This window comes from Atta colombica, unplaced genomic scaffold, assembly GCF_001594045.1.
Source record: "Atta colombica isolate Treedump-2 unplaced genomic scaffold, Acol1.0 scaffold55, whole genome shotgun sequence".
In the NCBI taxonomy this organism is placed as follows: domain Eukaryota; kingdom Metazoa; phylum Arthropoda; class Insecta; order Hymenoptera; family Formicidae; genus Atta; species Atta colombica.
In genome coordinates this window covers 1,122,819-1,146,280 of record NW_017259545.1, presented here as the reverse complement: position 1 = coordinate 1,146,280, position 23,462 = coordinate 1,122,819, and the positions used below count along the sequence as shown (strand labels likewise).

Genomic DNA, 23,462 nt, shown 5'->3' with positions numbered 1-23,462 from the left:
TATATATATATATATATATAGATAGCAACCCCAATGTGTCCATCGGATTGTCATCGTAGTTCGTTAATTTGCATTAATGCGCTCTGTCAATCGACATGTCGTTTTCATTAACGTGTCGTTATCGCTGGCTGTCATCGTTCTACTTATTTGATGGAAATGATGGAAATGTCGATTGGAACGTTAGTAATTAGTACGTGTAAGTTTATACGCACTAGAATTTAACGTTTACATGTAACTTATAATGAAATGATAGGAAAACAAAAAAAATCATTTACGTATTCTATACCGTCTCTCAAACTTTATACAATAGATCTTGAGGGGTTTAGATAATTTTTTTTTAAAGTTTAATTTCTAAGTTAAATCTAAATCAGAACTGCACGAAACGTTCTGTTTATATTATGTATGATTGATAATTGATAAACGCATATATTGTTGAATTAATGAAATGCTTTGTTTTCTAAATACAAAGTGTTGTATAATGAAATCGCTCTAGCAAAGCGCGTTCAACTCGTGACGTGAACCGATAGCTTTCGTTTCGTGATCCACGCGCGTGGAACAGCGCGCATAGCGAACCTATATAAGCTGTGACTGTTTATCGAAACGTCACGTACAGACGACCTATCAAAACCAGAAGCGCGTTGCTTAAGCTCTCTCTCCCTCTTCTTTCTGTTTTCACAGCTCTTTTACGTTCGGCTTTGGAAACATATTAAATGTACGTGATAATATATTTGCACGAGATATTTTTGGCGGATATTCCAAAAATCGCACAATCAATTTCAATATTATGCAAATCGGATTTAAAATTCACACTTCAAATTGCAGAGATAATGCAGATTCTAAAAATTCGCTTTATATTAATGTTGCATAATAAATAACATTTCTCGTGTTGTTTTGATTTTCTAGAATCTTCTTCCGCGCAAGTTGACTTTACGAATAGTAATCCTTTCCCGGGGATGTGGATATTAATCATAATTGCAAAATTGAATGCATACATTGTCGAAGGTTGAAGTGTATTGTTTGTTGTTTTGACAAAACAGTCTTGTTGCTTGTGTTTTTTTTAACTATGATACGATATATTTGTTTCACAGACGGATGGTTACGAAACCAATCAATGCAGTTCGCTCGAATGGAAGGGCAAGTGCACAAAGGGCACCTAGTATTCGAAAAAAATTTCGCAATTCTCGAAAAAGACGATGTAAAATTGATTGTGCCGTAATTTCTCCCGAAATGTATTTTACGCTATGTAACATAATGTATTTTCATATGAGCATTTCATATATATACGCAGCATCTCTATTTTTGATTTTCATTACAAAATAATTCGTTTTAATTATTACAATTTATAAAGTATTGACATGAAGAAAACAATACGCTCTTGTGAAAATAAATACATTATTAATAGCTTGTTAATCAAATTACGTATGGTTCTTATTAAATTTAGTTTCTAAATTGCTTTTTAGTAGCTTTCGTACATCGTTAATTTATGTACAAATTTCTCTTGACGTTAGTTTTACGGATTAATTTAACAAGTGCTACGTAACTTCTATAAGAAGATTTATGGCCACATAATATTCCTTGGCATAATAAGAAAACAGTTTTAGAAGTAAAGTTTCCTTGGAAACCTCTTCTTCATAAAATCCTTCCTTATAATTAGATAATGCTGTACATATGTTTGCTAATTTGGGAAATGTACTTAGATATTTTAAATTAAATAACGCGAACAGATAACATAACATATCATATGTATGTACACGCGCAATATTAAAACTTTGCACGGTAGAACTTGAAGTAACTCATACCCAAATCTACGTTTAATTATTTTAATAGGATGAAACAACTCTATTGTTTTCAATTTCGCGACAGAATAAAAGAAATTTATTTAAATATTCGCACGTGTTTGCCAGTAACATAATCCAATGTTAAATATCTAATTTCACTAATTATTAAAAGCATCATTAATTATGAGTGTAGCTTGGGGAACTTCCTCATTCGACTCATTTTATATCGGCAGAATTAACATATTCTTATACATTATAATTCGCTAAAGCATTTTTACGAAATAAAATATTTCACGACGTATTGTCAATATTTCAATATGTAAGTTTTTTATTAATTAAAATAATTCTGCTGCTCGAAGAAATATGGTAAAAATAATATCATCGTAAAATGGAAAAAACTAAGATTAATTAATGTTTGTTTGCACGAAAAATGTGAATCACCATTTTACAAGCAATTGTATCAGAAATAAGTTAGCGCACAATGCTCGGAGCATACTAAATAATGCTATTGCGTAAAAAACAATGTGCAATATGGATTCTATATGATTCAAACGGTACTGAATATTAATTTCCAGTAATTTATATCAAACTTGAAATTAAATTTATTCCATAAAAGCTCTATTGAATTGGTTTTGTGGCAGGTTAATTCATTCCAGTATAATACCGTTCATATGTTTTCACGATGATATCGCATTTACTGAAAAATTGGAATGTAAACTCTGATTACAAACCGGTAACGAATCACGGTTTATTTTATTCCCGGCCGTTTTGACGTTTATCTGCATTTAATGTATGTACAATCGAGTGCAATTTAATGGCGTCCGGCGCGTCCGCATTCACGAAGCTATTTCGCAACATCGATTTTTCTTGGTCATTGCAAGCGTGATATTAAACCATGCAAATACAGCAACCAAATAAAGAGAAGTACCTTTCACAGAAAATAATACTGACAAGTTAGTTACTGCAGAGAAATTTAGCCGTCGAATGCGAACGCGTTGAACATTAATTCGGCTATATGCATGAAAAATTCGTATACGAATCACTTACATTAATAGAATATTTGAGAAAAAGTAATTTTCACTGAATACCACATTCCGAGCTCACTTTTGCGAGAGAGTAGTCATACTAACGAATCGCAGAACGATCGCGCAATTGTACACTCGGTGATGCTCGTGCGAGTCTTTCATTTTTAATTGGGTTACTCAAACTAATTAATTCTCGGGCTGAAACGAGAGGGTAGAGCGGTTCTCATTAACAGAGACGTGACACAAAGAAATTAACGGTGCAAAAAGTTATTGACGGACGGCAGCACGTCGGTAATTTATAGTAAACGGGCGACGCGCGCGAAATACTTTCCCTGTCTCTCTTCCTCTTTCACTTTTATCGCGATGCTATTTTTTTTATTTTGTTGAGCTTCGCTCGTGAATTGATTAGTTTCGTTTTCTATTTGCACGCACGATACATTCTTTACACGTATGGCGTTCTAATAACAGACGCGTTGCTATTTGTTAACAGCCTGCACAGATTAGAGCCAGATATTTTAATTATGCATTGAGACGATATAATTTATGCAATTTGCATCTACAACGATTACAGTAGCGATTGCAAATTATAGTAATCTTTTTTTTAAATAGATATCTCTTGCAAATCGTCTGTCGTTTCTCTTCAAAGAATCTCTTTTTCTTCTGGATATCGTATTGCAAAATTGATAAAAGTTTTTACTAAAAGGAAGCATTTATTAACCTGTTGTTTTACAAAACAAGTTTCACATTTTCACAAAGATTAAGATTTTGTTTTAACTCCTCCTTCGAGATCTTACGTTACAGGCATTCTATATGCAAAGTAATAACTATGTAAACGCGCAAAGGAAAAATTTCACTTTAATGTAAATCTGTATACAAAGGAAAACAAGAGACATATGAAAAGGAGTCGTGAAGTCATTATTATGGATCTTGAAGAGACAAAGTTTGAAGAAACAAAGGAAGGTTAATTAAAGTTGCAATAAACGGAGTAGCATGAATAAATCCAGAATAGCGAGATAATTAAAATGTTTCGATACCTTTTATGTAATCCAAATTATTATCGATAATGTAGTATAAGAAAAAAAACAATGAAAAAGCTTTTAAAAATAGAAAGAAAGAATTAAAATAAAAACCTATCTTATATGTACAGAAACTTGAATCAATTTTTCTACAAGCATTTTTTTGCTGATGTATCAGGAAAAGAAAAACGTGTAGAATCGTTTTTAATGCAAATTAAAGATTTGAGAAAGAAAAACGCAAAAGTAATTATATACGTTATCGGAGGTGCGTCAATTGTTTTTCAGAAATGTTATTCATTATTATACGATTGATGATACACATATCGAGATTGTACAACACACAATTAAAATGGAAGGTTTCTTACCTCTTTGAATTTTCGTGATATTACGGCACGATCAATGAATACAGCCGATCGATCGACGACGAAAATAGTCGAGAAAGTTGACTATATTCACTCTTATCGGGAAAAGCGATCGCGAAACGCGTCAAATCAGACTATTCTCTGGAACGTGATACGCGTTTGGCTTGTCGGACACGACTGACAGCACCGTGTTGCGCCACGTGGACCCCAACCACCCTTTGAAAAGCTTTACGAGCACAGAGGGGGTAGAGGATCATGCGCGGTGCTCCGTGTGCTTCAAATCAATCTCTTCTACTATACTTCGCTTTGCTCGCTTTGTCTAACTAATCGCGTAATTAGCAATATTTCTTTCAGTCATCGACCTGAAGTTACCTTCTAATAGTCTTCCTAATGTATTCTACAATTCCAATAAATATAGAAGATAATCAGAGATAAATCTTAAAAAGTCTTCAAATAGAAAAAGGGTGCAAGCTTAGAAAAGAATATTAGGGATAATTTTTTACGAAAGGCTTTTTTAAACTATTACAATATGATTTTCTTTGATATAATTCAGATTATAACGGCTTCTTGTCCGATCGTTGGGGGAGGACATAAACATAGCCATTATCCTAATTAGGACTTCGTAAACCCAAGCGGCCAATAACTGTCTGGTGGCCAATAACTACGACCCTATTACATTTACTTTATATATGAGCAACCAAATAGTTCCAATATTCTAAGAACTCGTTATTATTATAATATATTTATATTTTGCACAATTATCTGAAAATAGTAGACATGCAGCGTTTAATTATTTAAATTACCTGTCCTAAAAAGATCACGATTAACAATAACGCTTTTCACTTTGAAGAAAAATTAATTGCGAATTGTAGACAAAGGCATTTACGATTTTGGGATATTCCGCGGAAGACTTTGAATTATCAAATATTATTTGTGCGAAACAATAACGCGAGTGTAGCTGAATTATACGTAGCGTGTTCCGGAGATTAATCGTTCCGCTTGTCAGTCTCGACGCGTCAAAATGTACGTCTCTCGTAAACCCGGAAACCCGTACGCGCATGTTATATCAGTGTTCGTTTCAAGACTTGGTCCCCGATAATCTCCCCGTTACCTCCTTCCCAGTCTTTTGCTGGTTCTGACGTTTGTAGCATCCCGAGCCTGTAAACTCATCCCGCGTCTCACCGATCCCGCCAACAGGGGTGCAAGCGGGGCGATGTTTACATTTCAATTATCCAACATTTCACTCTGCGCCATTATTAGTATTTGCATCATTTAGCAGGCGCAGGAACGTGCCTCAGCAACGACTCGAGCGCTTCGTCTGGTTTCAGAATAGTTAGAAAGGGGGGGTGAATCCGCGAGCGCGCGCGTCGAGGATACGAATCGGTTGGTTATCCAACGATCCGCGCGAACAATTATCCGAGCGTGAAAGTGGGGCTTGTGTTGAATTTGAATTGGTTATTTACAATCGACACGTTCGAGTGTAAAACTGCGGCGGCCGACGGAATCGCAATAGTAAATCGAATAAATTTTCCGAACTCTGCGATTTGTAATTTTTTTTTTAAGTCGGATTTTATACGCGATGATCAAATATCGAGTACAAATTTATAATTACTTTTCCATTAAAAACATATTACTGACTGCCTATTGTAAGAGCGACAACACGAAAGAAAGTAAAACGCGAGATCGCTCAATATCCCACTGGGGAAACTAAGGTTTAAGTTCATGAACGACCGGAAGAATCTGTAATGGTGGAGAAAGATTGGTTAGTTCGAGAAACTCCTGGGAATATCGGTAAGATAAAAGACACGTTGTTCCCTCTTGTTCTATCAGCGGAAATAGGATCCTCGAAAACTGCCGTTAGCCGTTCTATCAGCGAACTTTACGACGACGTCAATGAGGTCACTATTCTGATATCGACCGCTTCTTTATCTTTCGTTTCTGTTGGCCCACTGCCGAAATAAAACTTTGTCCAGCGTGTCGACAATTGCTCTAATCTTTCTTGCTCAAACGAAAAACAGCCCGCGATAACATCTATTTCATCAAATTGCTAACCGTAATCAATATCACTAGATATCGATGTTACTAGATACCATATCTCTTTGCAAATTTTCTTTATTATAACTGTATGCTTGTGTTATTTTTATATTTTATGTATAACAATTTCGAGTTCTCACAAAAAATTTGTCGTCAAGAATTGCGCTCTAAAAGTTTGACGCACGTTTAGGAAAATAGACTCAACTGAAATTGTCGACTTTGCTGTCGTGATCTTCGGCAGTGACGCGATGCAATGACTTCACAAGGATGCAACATTGAATCGCTGTATCATCGATCGTCGTCGTTCCTAAAATTTGAATGGGCAAACTTGTCCTCTTCGTCGCAGTTCTAGTTAGACTTCTTCCGCAGCCACGTCTCAGAGTTCGTGAATATCTGATCATCGAAAAGACGGATCTTCCGCACGGCCATTCAGTAACTGTACTTTGCGCGGTGAAGTCTGATAACGTAGTCTGGACGAAAAGGAACATATGCATGGAAAGGATATGTTTACCAATGCTATCTCTGCACAATACAAAAATGAATCTTCTTGCTATTTCATGATATAAACTGAAATCACGAATGGAATTGCAATAGACGAAATCGTGATGTTTATATACAGCAAGAATTATATTTATTTTAATATGTACCACTTTTCAATAATTTTTTTAAACCTTAATTATAAAGCGAGCCTATTATCTTCCTTTGATCATTATTGACATATGTATATAATATGTCAGAAAAAATAAATAGTGAAAAAACATTTCAAGTAAACTTTTTAATATAGTAATCCTTGTTGTGTGTATACAACTTTATTAATCTAATAACACAATTTTTAATAAAAAATTTTTATCTTTTAAATTATGTGTGTAAAATACTTCTCAAGGACAATGGACTGGTTTGTGTATCACCGTGCATTCATCGTGCAATATATATTGCACCGGCGCTCTTTAAACCTTTTAAGTCGGCAACATGCTGTCGTACCGCCAACTGGAATGGAAAGGCTCTTAGCAGGTGCTTTAGGTGGGCGTGTTCAACCACGATATAGTACCCTTTAACCGCGGAAACGGTAGAAAGCACAACTACGACTCGTCGACCCCTTTCTTTTTTTTTTATCCACATTTTTCCTTTCTTTCATTGCATCGACCGCAAGTGAGAGCAAAATTTCCAATTCTTTTTACGTTCGCAGATACAATAAATAAATTTCTAAACATCTTTAAACAGAGAGACAATTGTGGTTTACCTCCAAGAGTTGGAATATATTCACCACTATGTTTATTGTCTATAATATGCATTTAGTATTTTTAAGAATCATGTGTGTTTATCATTTCGTTCATAACGTATGCAGACACATATAATATTTCTTGAATACGTGCCAGCTTAAAAGCCGGAAACATTCCGCGAAAAGGCCGAAAGCGAATCGCATTTGACCGAAAGAAATTCACGAAAAAGTCAGTGCTCTAAATATTACAACCCCCTTTGCTCGAACGAGAGTCGTCATGTTGGACCCCTTGCGTGCGTACAAGGCGTTCCACGATGTGCTATACGCGGAAACCCCGTGGCTTGCCATAAAGAAAATCCGTGACGGGTCTAGCTTCCGGCTTTTTTGCAGAAATGTCCCCTCTTCTTTCGCCACTTCGTACATCTTTCTCCAAAAAGTATCGCTTCTGGCACCAACCTGCTTGCCGTAACCACTCTTGCATATAGAACGTACGTACGTCATCCCCTTCCGTACAGCGGGATGCGAGATACGCCCTTCGATCGGTTTGTCTTCGCTTTCTAATGGCAAAAATGCGCCCTTGGAACAGCTTCAAAGGACGTATTCTAAATTTTAACATCGCGATCTGCCATGAAACAAGCTTTTCCATAAACTTCTTGGTTTATATTTTCTTTTAGGATATGTCAGAATTTTCATAAAAGACAGGGAAATCAGCTTTTGTGTTTTGTGGATGTCATGAATTTTTATTGTATTATTAATAGAGCCTATTCACAATGCTGTTATTATTTTAAAATAGAATCGAGATGACCAAAGTAAGTAAACTAGCAACGCCACATTGCATTATCAAGGACGTTGCGATTAGTTTAAAGCACATGTGTGTCATGTGTTAGCCTTTCGTAAATATTTAATGACACGTTCCTTGGCATCCATGGCCAATCAGCTAACAAGAACTGATTTAGTTATGACGCGGCAGATGAGATAATTATTGGCGATGATCAGTACCTAGAGACGCAATGAATTTGCAGTAATCGCTCAAATTGCTGCTGTGTAATCAGGAGGAAAAGGAGAAAAAGGGAAAAAGACGATTGCATTTTTATGGGCTTAATTATACTGATTTGATTGTCTAGAAATTATCACAAATTTGTTGACTGAACCGCTACTTCGATCGATCAACGTCGTAATCACTGTCGAATAATACCTCAATTTATCAAATAAAGAACCGTCGAATAACATCTTAATTTATCAAATAGTTATAGAAAATTATATTAAAACTTTCTTGTCTTCTTTGAGATACAAGTTATACGTACTATTTTGTGTTAGAATTTTATTTATATACTTTGGTGCAATTTATTTATATCTTTATGTTCTATAATTATCTTCATAAAAATAATTATGATAGGGAAAATAATTATGATATTGCAATAATTTTCCACGATTCAATAAAAAGGATATTTGTTTTCGAGGGAATTTATTAGGGAAGCTTATTAGGAAAGAAGGTTATTTTAACAATATTAAATTTTATAATCTTCTTAATTATCTAGATATACATTTACAAATTTATAAAATATGAGGCGGCGCGAATATATTTGATTGCATATACAACATTATATAGAAAGTCATTGGAAAGGGAATGTACCAACAGAACAAATTAATAACATGCATCGCTGCGAGAGTATGTATATCCACAGCAATCCAATTTTACTAATCCATTATATATTTAAAATTCAATTACTGATAAATCATCTGCTTCCGAAAAAGTCAGAAATTTATTATTGATGTAAAATCGAATCATAACCCAAAATGAAATCATAGTTCTGCATCGTCACATGCACACGTGATTCCGATATTGGAACCCGCCATTTTCATCTTCGCTTTCCTTGAAACTGCACGGAGATAACATCATGTAAGAAGTTTCCTCCTTTCCGAGACTATTCGGCATGAGTTACAAGAAGAAAAGCGTGCAACAGAACGGACGCGAATTGAACTGCCGCAACGACGGGAGAGTTTCACTGTAATATCCGAGATCATTTGAGATAGTTTCAAAGGACGAGCTCGTGTCCAGCAAGCGAAAGAGAGAAAGGAAGGGAAAAATAGTAGAGACATCGCGTCCCGATCTCCATTCCAACGAGAGAAGCCTTCGGCCTTCCTGTGCGACGGAATCATGGTATCTTCTTTGCGTCAACGTATCCTATCTTTCGTACAAATACAGAATACAAGTTTGCAAATCGATACCGAGCTTTGTTCAAAAAATACCCGCCGGATATTTTTTTATCGAATAATATCAGCTATTATCGCTCTGTTCAATAAAATACCGCGAATTCTCTATTATGAACGCTCATACCACTAAAATAGAAATCTATTTTTCCATATCTCGTATTTCAGTGCATATTCTGTTACCGCGATTCCGTGTCACTCAACTGAATTTTTTCTTCGATCAAAATTCGTAAACGTGTTTACTGCAATAGCACATTTTATCGAGTTACATTGTAAACTAAATATATGATACGAGTATATCGTATTATATGTGTATATACATTTTTTTAAAACTTTTCTTATTCATAGTAATATCGAAAATACGTTATATTTTTCTTTCTTCAATTTAAAAGTTTTTACAAAAATTCAATATCTTTGCAAAAGTGTTTAGAAATAAGAAACTTTATAATATTAAAATTATATAAATAAATTAAGAACCTAATCAAACAATTATGATAATAAAGAGATAATAAATAATTAATTAATACTCCAAGAATAAAGAAAAGAAAATTTAAAAATGGTAGTTTCACTTTGTTTGTGCTCGCTTTATCCTTGCCTTATCCTTTAAGCTTCACCCTTCTAAAACTCCGCTGCCTCTTTGCCCGGCCTGCTGTTTCTCTTTTCGCGTTTGTCAGGGGCAATGACAGGATATTAAAGTAGGAACAACGCGTAGACTGCAGACTGTAAATATCCGGTGGTGCTCGGCTTGCCTGACGTTCACAGTGAACAGGCGGATAAACCTGCGCCAGCAAAAGGATTCCCAACGAGCCGGACATGGGCGGTCGGGAATCTCTGCTGTCCGTATGGAAATGCACCGCAGAGTTTATTGCACGCTGGCTATGAAGCGCTGGTCGAGATAATAGCGTTGATGAGGAAGATATAAATTACTTGATGCTGTGAATAAGTGACAAAGACGGCAAGCGGTTGTTCTCCTTCTCTTGTGTTGGCGTATACGCACTGCGTGAGTTACTCGAGCGACTACTTGATTGATTGAATACACTTCGCGATAACGAAGTACCGTTATAGCAGTAACCGATGCAATAATTATTTTAACCCTTCGGCGCAGGTCAGCTATTTTTGAAACTTTAATTTAGAGCCTGTTAATGCACAGATTTGAATGAGAGACTAAGAAATTGCAAGATAATACTCTAATGCATTATTAAGAAATCCATCGCTAGAGTGTTATTTTGCAAATGTATAGATAAATATTAAATCTTCTTTAAATAAAATGTATGTTTTCTAGGATAAAAGATATTTCGAAAATTGTGCATTTTCTTATTATGTTAATTAAAAATTTTACAGAAATTTTATATGCCTTGTCGGAGTAACCACAAAGTATAACTTCTTGAGAATTTAGAACTCTAATATAGAGACTACGGAGAATTTATGAATCTCAATGATGAGAGAGGCAATATCACATGGCTATTCTTTATTGTAGCTAATAAAGGAGGACTTTTAGAACGGCCAAGGAAGTTTATACGGAAGTCACTTTTTCTTACTCGGGATTAAATCATTCTTCTTCCTCAGAAATCGACTCGCAAGTGTTCTAATTGTTGAAATCTGATACCGGAAGCGCGTGATTAAAATTTTCCTGAGATAAATCCTTAAAACAACGAACAACTAAAATTACGAACTCAATTATTCTGATATGATTAATTAAATTGTCTATTTCATTTTAGATTTTCAATAATAATACAAATAAGACTACGGTCAATTAAAGAATTAGATACAGATAAACTCTTATAAATATGCTTAAAATATTTGAAAATAAATAAAAATGATTCTTTATCTTTAAAAGAAAATTTTGTTTCTTTTAATTTTTTTCTCTTTCCTTAACGGCGAAAAATTTTGTAAAAGAGAGTTTGTTGTATCTATAGAGTTTGCAAAAAATATATCCATTTTTAGACGAGTATATTCTGTTATCTATATCAAACAGGATGATTTCTTATACGTCGTTGAGCAAAACGCGTAACTGCCAGGAATAACTGAAACCACATCGAGTGTGAAAATATTTGGAACTGTGAAAAGGCTCTTTGACTTTGACCTGAATCGAGCATCTCTCGATTTTCTGCATCTCGGAAGAAAACCTTGCTTGCCGTGAAAAAGGAAAAGAATAGGAATGAATGAGATATGAGAAGACCGTAGGGAAAATAGAGTATGAGAGAGAAAGAAAGGGGAAAATACCGTAAGCGCTGTAGAGACTCTATCGGTAGTCTGGCTGGTGGATCCTCTCATAAAAGTGAGCCCGAGAGAGTAATAAAAAGAGCGACAGATAAGCCGCTTCGTATTGCCTTTCGATCGATGGCGTGTTGCATTGACGTACGTGCCGAGCTCGCTCGCGCCGAACACTTCTTGGTGATAATCCTCGAATTCCTTGCCAATACGTTTCTGTAATCTACGACTGAGAATATCCACATGGTGGGTGTTTCGCTGTGGTAGAACGAGTTAACTTTGCGATTCTTTTTTCTCCTCTTTCTTTTCTTCTTTCTCTTCAGTTTCTTCCAAATAATTGCAGGCAGCGGCAAGCTTTTCAAACCGAATTTACTTAAAACTTTCACTCTGCGGATTAACTCATTTTTGCATAAACATCGTCCATTTAAAGTATCTCTCGACCGACGTTGCTAAACTTTTTACGTCAAAAGCCCACTCTCGTCGCATCTGCAATCTACATCACCAACACATTGCTCGTGCGACAGTGTTTCACATTCACGCACTCGCATCTCGGGACCAAGAAACGAAAAAGAGGGGAGAAGGACGATTCGCACACACGTTCAACGAAGGAGTTCAACGACCTACGGGAATGCCAGGGCACCGGCAGGCTATCGTTTTAAACTGTGTTCGGCAATCTCGTAAGACCCGCCGCTGCTGTATGCGGAGGCGCGTACTTTTGATAACGGCGACCCCACGGAAAGGATTACGCGAGATCGGTGGTGAGCTCTGCGAACGGGATATATAGAAACGGTAGATACATAAAACGGACATAGAAACCGATGTATAATTTCAACAAGCTTTGATGCTATGGGAAGCGGAAAAATGCACTTCGTCACTATCGCCGCGCTGCTGTCACGAACCAGCACAAAGATCATGTTCGTGCGGGCGTAACATCGAAATTCACGCCTGCCAGAGTTGTGCAGATGTTTAATCGGTATTGTCGGTTCGTTGCGGATTGTACATGACCTATATGTAACATGGCTACATGTAACACGGCGTCGTCGACATTGTCGACGATTGTCTGGTAAACCAATGTCGAAACCGCATCGTCGTAAATGTGAGAAGATGGAGGTGTGAGTGCGAATAGATCGACTTTCCACTATTCCGTGGTGGTTTCGTGGTAAATCGTAATTTGAGAATGAACCGGTTAAACGTGATTTTCGTTCTTTGTTCTTCATCGATCATGAATCGACTTTATCGCGCAAAGTTACCAAGATTCGAAGCGATTGAGCAGTGCATCTTCCCATCCTTATCCTTGTTTTCACAAGGATCACACTTCTACAAAACAATCGGTGGTAATTTAGGTTAGAACAACAGCGTTAAGAGATCCCTGGTAATTAGTGTGTAGCGTGAACTACTGGAAGATTAGACCGTTGTCGTTTTTCTTTATTTTCAACCCTCGCGATAAAAGAGTTCGCGTCCCGAAATACCAGAAAGAGAGAAAGAGCCAGTGAAAGAGGTCGGCGGCTACGCATCCCCGAAATCAATATGGATACCTACACGTATTGTGATATACCCTGTACGTGTTCTCGTGCGTTTCAGTACCTTCCGCTGTCGCTGTGTCTATAGGGTGGTCAACGTGTCAAGGATAGAAAGATACTCTCCTTCGTGACAAACTATCCCATTTGTCGTGATCCACGAAACGAAAGTGACGCTTCTACGTCATTGACCACCGTGACAAATTTGTATTTGCGTATATTCATTTTATTTATCCTCGGCTCGCTAATGCACGATGACAAAATTATTCTATACGTGTGCAACGAGAAAAAAGACCAAAGGCGATTCTAGACGTTTACAAATTTATGAGTTTTAAATGCATTCGAATAATTAAATTACTATTGATGTTTAATACTGGTATCATCATAGGAAATACATAATCTTAGTGAATCATAATTAGATTATTAATCGATTTGAATGGTTTTAAAGAAACTTAAGTTAAATTCAGTTTAAACTCTAACGTTGTGTTCTTAGTTTTGTAGAAATGATTTCCGATTGTTTGCTGTCACAGGTATTTTCAGATGCATACTTCAAGATCGTATTTCTTTGACACGACTGCCTTTGTCATAGCTTTAATAACTTGGCAAGACAGAAACCTGAGAAAAAGAAACCGATGGTATGCCAATACATCATGCCGCTGTAGAATGCGTTTATTGGATTTTTCCCGATTAAATTACATTCCACGATGGCTCATCGATTTGATTTTGAATTTTAATAGCGCAGCCGCGATTTCTTTGGTCCTCATTTTATACACTAACGCAAAGTTAATAGTATTTAATAACTAGTAAGTATAATATAAAGAAATATTTGACAATTAATGTATAAAAATATTAACAATTAATTAATTAAGAAAAAATAGCATAGTATATTTATGTTGAATAAATTTAATACAATAGAAAAAACATATATAAATTGAGAACATTTTGGCAAAATATTGTACGATATTTTAATTTGTAACGCGATATAATGTGTAATGAAACAATAATGGATATTTAAAAATTCGTGCGTAACTTTGAAAGAGCTATTTCAGGTGAAACAATTTTTTGGTACGACACATTTTCGTTAACTGACCATACCAGTACAATGTGGATATCCAGCTGGATATCTCGCGAAAAAATTCGGACCACTGTTTGACACCCCATGAAAGCGTCTCATGTAATTGGCAATTAAAGCAGATGGCTTTGACAGCTTATTCATCCTGCGACACTTGAAATTCGTATTTGTTAAAGAGAACGAAATTGTCTACGTGAATGTTCTAACTTTGTCAAATAAATTTCTGTTCATTCGCACTGCCATTTTTTTTTGTTAAACTCCCGAGAGAAATGCCATTGAATGATTTTATTTCAATTTAAATTCGAGGTAAAGGCCTTTCGCAAGCCCCTTTGAGTAGCTTCCACTGTGAATTTTCGTTTTGCTGCGAAAAAATGTCCTTTGAGCAGAAAACCGAAATACGATAAAAACTCACGAGATAACTCACGATAAACTCGTTTCAGTTTACTATCGATTTAGATGTATCAAATTTAAAAAAAAAAAATAATTATGACGATTAGATTTTTTAAAATAACGAGAAAAGATTTTAATATTTAAATATTCGTGTAAGTTTAAAATATAGAATATAAAAGCAAAATTAATTTGCTTTAAATTTTATGAATACCTTGCATTAAATTTCAAAGTATATTATAATTTCATACTTTATCGCTTTTCCAACTTCAAAAGTACAGCAAAAAAGAAACAATATATCTCTCTTCTCTTACCATTTTAAGTTAAAAGATTTATTTGCGATGATCGTGTAATATTTTATTACTCTCAAATTTTTATGACTAATAAAAAGTCAGAACAGAGAATCGCACGTCCGATAATTTGATCACATTTCTTGATTTCTCATTTCTTTATAGACATATCTATCCATTCTATAGAGTAGACAGACTAGCATTAAACTCAGCTAAACGAAACTCTGTTACGGGCTCTTATGCTAATACGGGCATTACAGACATTAATTATTCACGTGGTGTATAAAAATAGTTGATATCGACGGTGTATAAATTTTTTAATAAATCTTCATTATAAAGATCGATACAAACTGCTGGTTTCGTTTAAATTAAATATTTTCTAATTTGAGAAAAGTTAAATACGGCTATGAATACGGCTTAAATATATCAAATAATGCATTATTTGTACAAATAAAATTTATAAATCAATTATCACAACAAATTAATTTCTCTCAATTAACAAATAAATATAAATGCAGCCAACAAGTAAATATAAATGTATAGTTATTAAAATAGTTATTAAAATACATTAATAATTTAAACGATTTAATAAAATTTTGATCGCATAAAATAAATATAAAAACAAACAGCTTGCATATAAAGAGAAAAAATATGAAAAATGTAATTTAATCTTATAAGTTGGAGTATTTTCTTGGAATAACAAATCTTGTTCAAATTCAATAAAAAGAAGAATACATGCTGGATTAGTTGCATTAATAAAATTTCATATCTTACATGTTGCTAACGATTGTACCACAAAACATGGAGATACCGACACCCTACTGGCATAAGTAGGCGACCGTTGAAGCGTTTCTTAACCAACCGAGCGTGATTTTCGCCTCATTTACAGCGGCCGTATAAATATAAATGCAGGGATGAGACGAGATATACGTGCATTTACGGCGTGTTACACTAAACGCTTCTTTGAAAGTCTGATCTTCTACGATGGAGTATAACAATAGGGACGATTTGCGAAAGTGCGCATTGAGTGGGAACGATCACTGAACACAGAGAGGCAAGTGACTCGCCGAATTCACGACTCATTACGTTGGAGATTGCTCATATGATGATTTTGATTTCGTTACACAAATCTACAATTTTATTTATAAATAAAAAGAAGTCAATTATTATAGAAAGAACATAAATAAATTTTTATATGTAAAATAAGTCGGAAATCTAATTATGTTTTATTTTTTTTAATTTTGCATTAAACTACTGGCAGTGCCTCATAAAGATATTCGATTTCATTTGTAAAGATTTCTGTGTAGTAAGTGACATTTTAAATGTTACTTAATTAAATAACAATTCATTCAACAATTTAAACTCTCTTGTTTCTTTACAATTTTTTTTACTTTTAAAGCATATATCCTTTCAAGAATATGTGTGGTTAGATACATTAATTAAAATAATCTTAATTAGCAGGAAACATAATATACTTCTAATATACTATCTAGATATATACTCAGGTACCAATATAACACACTATCTAATACTCGGGTATTAGAATTCTCTCACAATAATCTACTTATGTCTATATTGAAGTCGGCTAATTAACAATTAAGCGTGTCAATACAATGTATCTGCTCTTATCTTTCCACTCAAATTTCCAATAAAGTTATAATTGGAATTTAATATAACATAGATACCAGTATAGTTAATTACTTTATGACAGTTTACATCTCTGTCATTCGTAGGAAAAAGGAAAGATGTGACAAGTAAGCCAATGAATCTAACTTTATTCGTTGGCAACTATTCAAGTAAAATTGATGAAAACGGGCACGGCGTACGTACACTTTAATGAAGTAGTATCACGGGAAAAGTAGCAGCGTGCGTTCTTATAAACGGCTGCTCACGAATATCTTCGCACACATACATTGGAGATTAAGTAGGAACTTCCTGACGAGTTATTCTCGCTTGTAGACAAATATCCAACTCCGATGAAACTCAAAGCCGAAATTCTGCTGATCCATTCAGGTACGGTCATTACTAGATTTATACAGTAATAGCGCAGCTTTAGAATAATAATCCCCTCAAACATGAGAACCGTTTTGATTCCTTTGCCATATGGTACTCATCTATTCGGGCTAATTACGAAATGTATTTGCTGTTGATTGCAATTGATGTCAAGCATTAGGACGGGAAATAAGCTCCCATCAATCCGGGCATCATTATGTATGCATCGTTATTTACGATATTACATTATACATCAAGCATGATTTGTAAAACATAACAGATCGAAGGTAACGATTTTTTTTTTAAGTAGCATCTAAATATCTTAAGAGATTGTGAGGGAAAATCTACAGTTTTATCTCATCTCGTATACACACATCTACATAATGTCGAGATCGCGCGACCATTTGAATATAAAACTGGTGAATTCATCATGCATGCAAAACGGGAAAACAAACAGGGTGAAAATGGGACCGCTGGTATATGCCACGCTATTATCCTAGAATCTTATTGCTTCTTATTATGCGAAGAGGCGTGCTAGAATAATTCGTCTTGTCACACATTACCGGAAGAAGCAGGTTTTGCCGTCCCCCGGAAGAAAAACAATGTTACTTCGCAGGCATAATTTGTCATTTCTTGCGTATAACAATCATATTCTCTTAAGAAAGGGATGCTAAATTAGAAATAGTTTTCAGTTCACACAACAGAATCAAGGGAAAGCACTTACCCTAAGGATCTCCAATTGGGAGCGCACAAATTCCGCGCGGCTGGGAATGTCGGGAATCGCCACAGGAAACGAACCCATGTACTGTGACAGAAAGAACTCGGTGTTAGAAGCAATGCAAAAGAAAAGATTTTTCGAATGTATATAGATTCTACTTTCAAAAGATTTTAGAAATTTAAATAACGGTCACGTTATAGCTAATGATCTAAGAATTTGACTTCTTTTTTACAAAAGCAATACAAATAAAGTTTAAAATCCTTTCTGAGAAATGCATTTCTGAGAAATGAATTTTGTACCACTGTAATCAAATATTTTCACAAACAAATGGCTATTACTCTCACATGCTTAATATATTTATTTTCATGCTCTTTTCGATATACTTATTGTACGCTCGAGAAATAATTATCAGATCGTCAATGCAACTGTGCTTTGAAGGGTCGCAACCCACCTAACCCCCGGTGGGTGGCTGCCAGACGGTGACATCACATAGTAGGAAAAACTATACCGCTACGCACACGCCGTTGGAAAACAATAAAGGCAGACCTGGCCTACGACAAGAATTTAATTTCCTTTTTCCGTTTCGAGGACATCCGTACACCGGAACGCGACTCCCCCAGACTCGCCATTTCCTTTCAATAGTCAATTTGGCTGGCGATCACCCCTGCCCTCACGCGCTGAAACGAAATTTGGAAAATTTCGTTTCTTCCCTCAATCGAGAGGCAACTGCTTGTTGTCTCGACTCAAACTTACCTAGAAAATTTTTATCGAGTAGTTTCCTTTCCTTTTTTTGTCGTAGAAAAGCTATATTACAAACGTAATTTAAAAATATATTTGATTGATAGCAGTGATTTGACTATTACGAATTAGTTTAATTAGTGTGGCTTGTTCGTTTTTATAATATTTTTTTAATACTAAAAAGCTAAACTGAAAAAATAACTTTTTATAAATAAGATCGAAAGACTTGTATTTCCGGTATAAGGATATCTCTCGCTTGGTCAAACGTGTCTCGCCGATTATATGGCCGATAAAAATAGCGACCCTCCGAACACGACGATAAATAAAAGCACCAGGGGTGGAACGTACTAAATAACGACACCTAACGCAATTATGTCCTTACAGAATGCGACCATATATTTCTTTTTCATAATCCACAACAAAAATATTGGAGCGAAATATTTATAAATAATGAAAGACAGTTTAATTTGATAAAATTTCAAAAATGAATCAATACGTAACAGCGGAAAAGTTTTGATGAAAAGAAACTTACGAAATTAAAACGTCGAAATACAATGCGTTTAATTTATAATTTCGCTGTGATTTCTGTGCTGGTGAATTTTTTCGAGCTGGAAGTATTTTGATCGGTAGATTCGTACCGCAATATAATCCAAGTTTTAATCCTCCCGGATGATTCTCATTGTTGTGTTTCATCGAACTTGTCTCTGGGAGGATCTCCTCCCGGAATCGCTGGGATTTTCCTGAATTATTATGCCACTGCGCAGAAGGGCGACTGGAATACTCACTGAGAGAGAATTCTATAGGGGATGGATATGGTTTATAAAACTATAGGGATAGAATAGCTATTATTATTATGAATACAAAACGTAAAATTATCTCTTTTCCCCAATTATTCTTAGATCAGTATTAGAAAGCAGGGATATGAAATCATTCTAGTATTCAAAAGAAATATTCAAAAAAAATAATATTATCTTCGCATGATTATAAAATTATTTTATATGAAAATGTTATTAAAATAAAAATTTATTATGTAAATTCATTATAATATGTATTTGTTGCATATAATATTAATAATAATAATGTTACAAATTATATAAATTACATAATAATTTTATATAATAACAATTTTATAAAATAATTATGTAATAATTAATTCATATAAATATAATTTTATAATTATTAAATATTATAATTCGAGAAAAGGAAGTAATTTGTAAATTTGAAAAATGTTGTTTTTAAATTTACGATTAAATTTTTTTATCTTAATATACTTTTTCTATATAGGTATATGTATATTAAGACGCGTTACCTTGTGTGTCTATAATTTCTTTTATCATCGCCTAGTTTTATGATAAAAACTCATTCCGCTGCGCCGCACAAGCATCATGCTGTTCCGCAATTACCGCATTTCCAGCGCAGGCAATCGACCGTGCTAATATCTCGCAGGCATTAAAACGAGCGTTAAAACGAATCGATTGAACGATCACGACAATCGAAGAATGGAAAAGCTCGTTTCTCTACGACGCTCGCAGCCGCACATGGCGCGCTGCCGCCAGCGAGGAATCGCTACGATTATTACGGCACTATAAATCCACGATATATTTCACGGTGGCGAAACACATCGGTTATTTTATTCGATCGCTTATATCCCACTTGAGCTATGCGCTTCTCTCGTTCGCGTCGCACGTAAGTATCAGCCAAATGACGCAATGACACCAATCATCCATTCTGCGGCACACACCTATTCTGATACGTAAAACCGGGATTATTTTCCTTTTCGGTAGACTTTTTAAAATTAAATTAATGAATTGATAATAATGATCGCGTATATGTATAAATAAAAAAATCTCATTTCTCTCTTTTTATTCTAAAAGGAGATTTTCAACATTGTTCTTTTATGCCACAATTTCTTCAATTATTGTCAATTATTTTTCTTCGCAGATTCTTTAATAATTTTTGTTTGTTCTTCTTTGTTAATATGTACACATATTTCATTAATTGCACGATATCTCATACGCCACCAGTATTTAGAATGTTGAACGGAAACAATCGCAACTCTTCTCATGTCTCATCATCCACCAACGAAATTGCGGCATACGTGCGGACTAACAAGTTTGTTGTGACAGAATTTTCATCATAGAATACCTAATTTTGCCGAATACCAAGTACACTCTCGTTGAAGAATCACGATTGTTCTACTTTTGTTGAAGAATCGCGTCAAACCGCGGAAACCGATATAGTTTTTATTCTTTCATTGAACAATTATAATCAATTGTAATCATTCATATTTAAATATTATACATATATTGCATTGCTAATATCGATCAATACTAATACTGGCCAATAACAGTAAGTTTTGTGATAATTAGTTAGTTATCAATATATTTTTTAATATTACTTCAATTTCAATTTTTTATCCTTTAAAAACTAGAATGCTTATTTTCATTAGAAATATCTTTTCTTAAAATAAGACAAATATTTTTTCTATTTTTAATGAATATATTTTATCGGTACAAAGTCTATAATATAGATTGGAAAAACATTAAATCGATTTATTACTTGCGTCGTTGAATAACAGAATTTCGCATCTGCTGATTCTTTAAACGGATGCTGAAATTGCTATCGTAACCTTTTTATTCGTCTATTTTATTGCGAACGGGTCACTCATGTTCAACAGTAAATCCATTTACGTAAGAAGTATATCGTATATGGCAAAGAATACTTTCACCGATCGTTGAATTTCGCAAAATTATGCGGAAGTTGAGAGATTCGATTAATATCGCATGCCAGAGGCCAGAAGCGTATTGTGTCACTATCGTATAGATACACTGTCGTTCTCGTGCGGTCTAATCCGAATACTTTCACGCCCCGGAGATGTCGATCCGCAGGCGATTTCGAGAAAGTCTATCAAAATGTACGGCTATCTGTAAAAATAAATATCTAAGCACGACGTAAGATGGATCGGCTTTTATTATGAAAAAAAATATTTAAATAATTAAATATTAAATTTCTTAATTACTCAACTGATTCTTTTCTGTTCTTTTCTTATTTTTTTATGTAAAGGCAGTTTTAAAGCCTTAATTATATTACAATTATATCGCAATTACAATTGCATTCTATCACAATTACTCATAGTCAATCGCAAGAAATATGCTCTTATCTGATGATATCGATATTAAACAGCTTTGTCTCTCTGCGGAAGCTTCGCGAGCTCCGATTAGATTCGAGCTTATCCCACCGGAAAGGACCGAGTGAGGTGAGTGTGAGTGTCAGTTTCTGGCGATAATGGGATATTCGTTACGTTATCGCGAACGAAATTGCATCCGCGCGCAAGTCTGCATAGTTCGCCGCGCTTACCAAGCGTAGTCACGTTGTAACTGTTGACATTTTCGTGCGCTCCGTCACGAGAGTCGTGACGGAGAATACCGACGCAGGATAGAAAGGACGTTGCGTAAAACGTGTGCAGCATTTAAATGATTCAGAATGCCATCAGAATGGGAATCGAATCATCGCGTATAAGAGTCGACAGTATTGAAAATCGATGACTCTCGATTAGAACATGTCCCAATAATTAGATCGGTTATTTTAGAAACCAGAAATGCTAAATCTTGAATCAGATGACGTTTATCAAGATAAATCACTGTTTAATCCCCTGAAGAATTCTGACAATTGCGAGAAGTTTATCGATTCTTACACAGTTCTAAAATTATCTTTCTTTTGAAAATATTATTGCGAATGCAAAAGCCGATGCTTATAATCTCGAAAATTAAAAAAATGATATATAACGAGAATAGTAATAATAATACTGATGTAATTATTTATTACATTCGTAACAAGGTTGGTTAATTTCTTTGAAACGAGAAAATTGAAGTCAAGCAGACCGGTAAAACAACCCAGAGATTTTAACAATGGTTAAAACGTAGAACAGAAAGAACCGAATATTTGTTATTCGAGTGGGTGAACGCGTCGCTATCCGGCTTTTACCATCGACTATGCGCGTCGAGAAGTTTTAAATTACACCAGCATTGTACGAATACAATGTGCTGTCAGTGTATCGAGTGTATGTCGGGAACAATCGCGCGTACCTCGGGACAATTTAAAACGCAATTTATAATAACTATGAGATTAGTAAATCCGTTGAACGTAAATTAATCTCAGCCGAGTTTATCGAACGGAAACGATAGATACTTGGGATGCTGATAGAGTACACTGATAAAGTACCCTGATAGCAAGATTGTTTCACAAACGAAAACGTTTTTACTTTATCGCGATCGAAATTGCCTTTCCGTGTTTCGCGTTTTAATAGGATTGACGCCGCGCATTGCAGAATAACGACAAAAAGACGAAATAAGAACATTTCAAAGCGGAATGAAAACATAATGCGTATCAGAGAGCACGAGTCGCGGTAGAGCACGAAAAATTTGGTACACGAATAGACACGCGGGATGTTGTCGACAGTCCATTATTTATTTATTCACTTGCGAACGTGCCAATCAAGTAAAAATTTTGAACTCGTAAAATTGAAGCACTTTCAAATTAATAAATCACGTTATATTCGACATAGCGTACTATTTCTATTGTGTGATACTTGAACGCATGGTCGTTCATTAAATTAATAAATATTGCGTTCCCGATGCAGCCGTCACAAACACAATGCTAACGTATTCAAAATCAACGCATCAATTCGCTTCGGGATCCGCATACTTTACCGTACGAGGCTGTGCAATCTTTCTTCTGCTCGAATGTTACATTCTGGCACTTGTTCTAACTTCTTAGCGATTGTTCGAGTGTTCAAGGTATACGAGATCGTTCCGTAGCGTAACGTAGTTTCGTAAACAGAGGAACGAGGCGAGATACGCGAAGGGAGAGATTTATATCCGTTCACTTCCTCG

The 23,462-nt window shown here is 35.0% G+C and overlaps 1 protein-coding gene across 3 annotated transcripts in view; it reads right to left on the bottom strand.

Moving 5' to 3' along the window:
- The window catches only part of LOC108692016 (tensin-1-like), a 55,156-nt gene extending 37,272 nt beyond the window's left edge, over nucleotides 1-17,884 (bottom strand). The window contains exon 1 of one of the 3 annotated variants that reach the window (XM_018200098.1): nucleotides 17,839-17,884. The gene's annotated coding sequence lies outside the window, so the exon portion shown is untranslated. Of the gene's footprint in view, nucleotides 1-4,184; nucleotides 4,251-17,838 lie in introns of those variants that run through there. The other 2 variants (XM_018200097.1, XM_018200096.1) reach the window with 2 other exon arrangements.
- Between the last annotated feature and the right edge of the window lie 5,578 nt (nucleotides 17,885-23,462).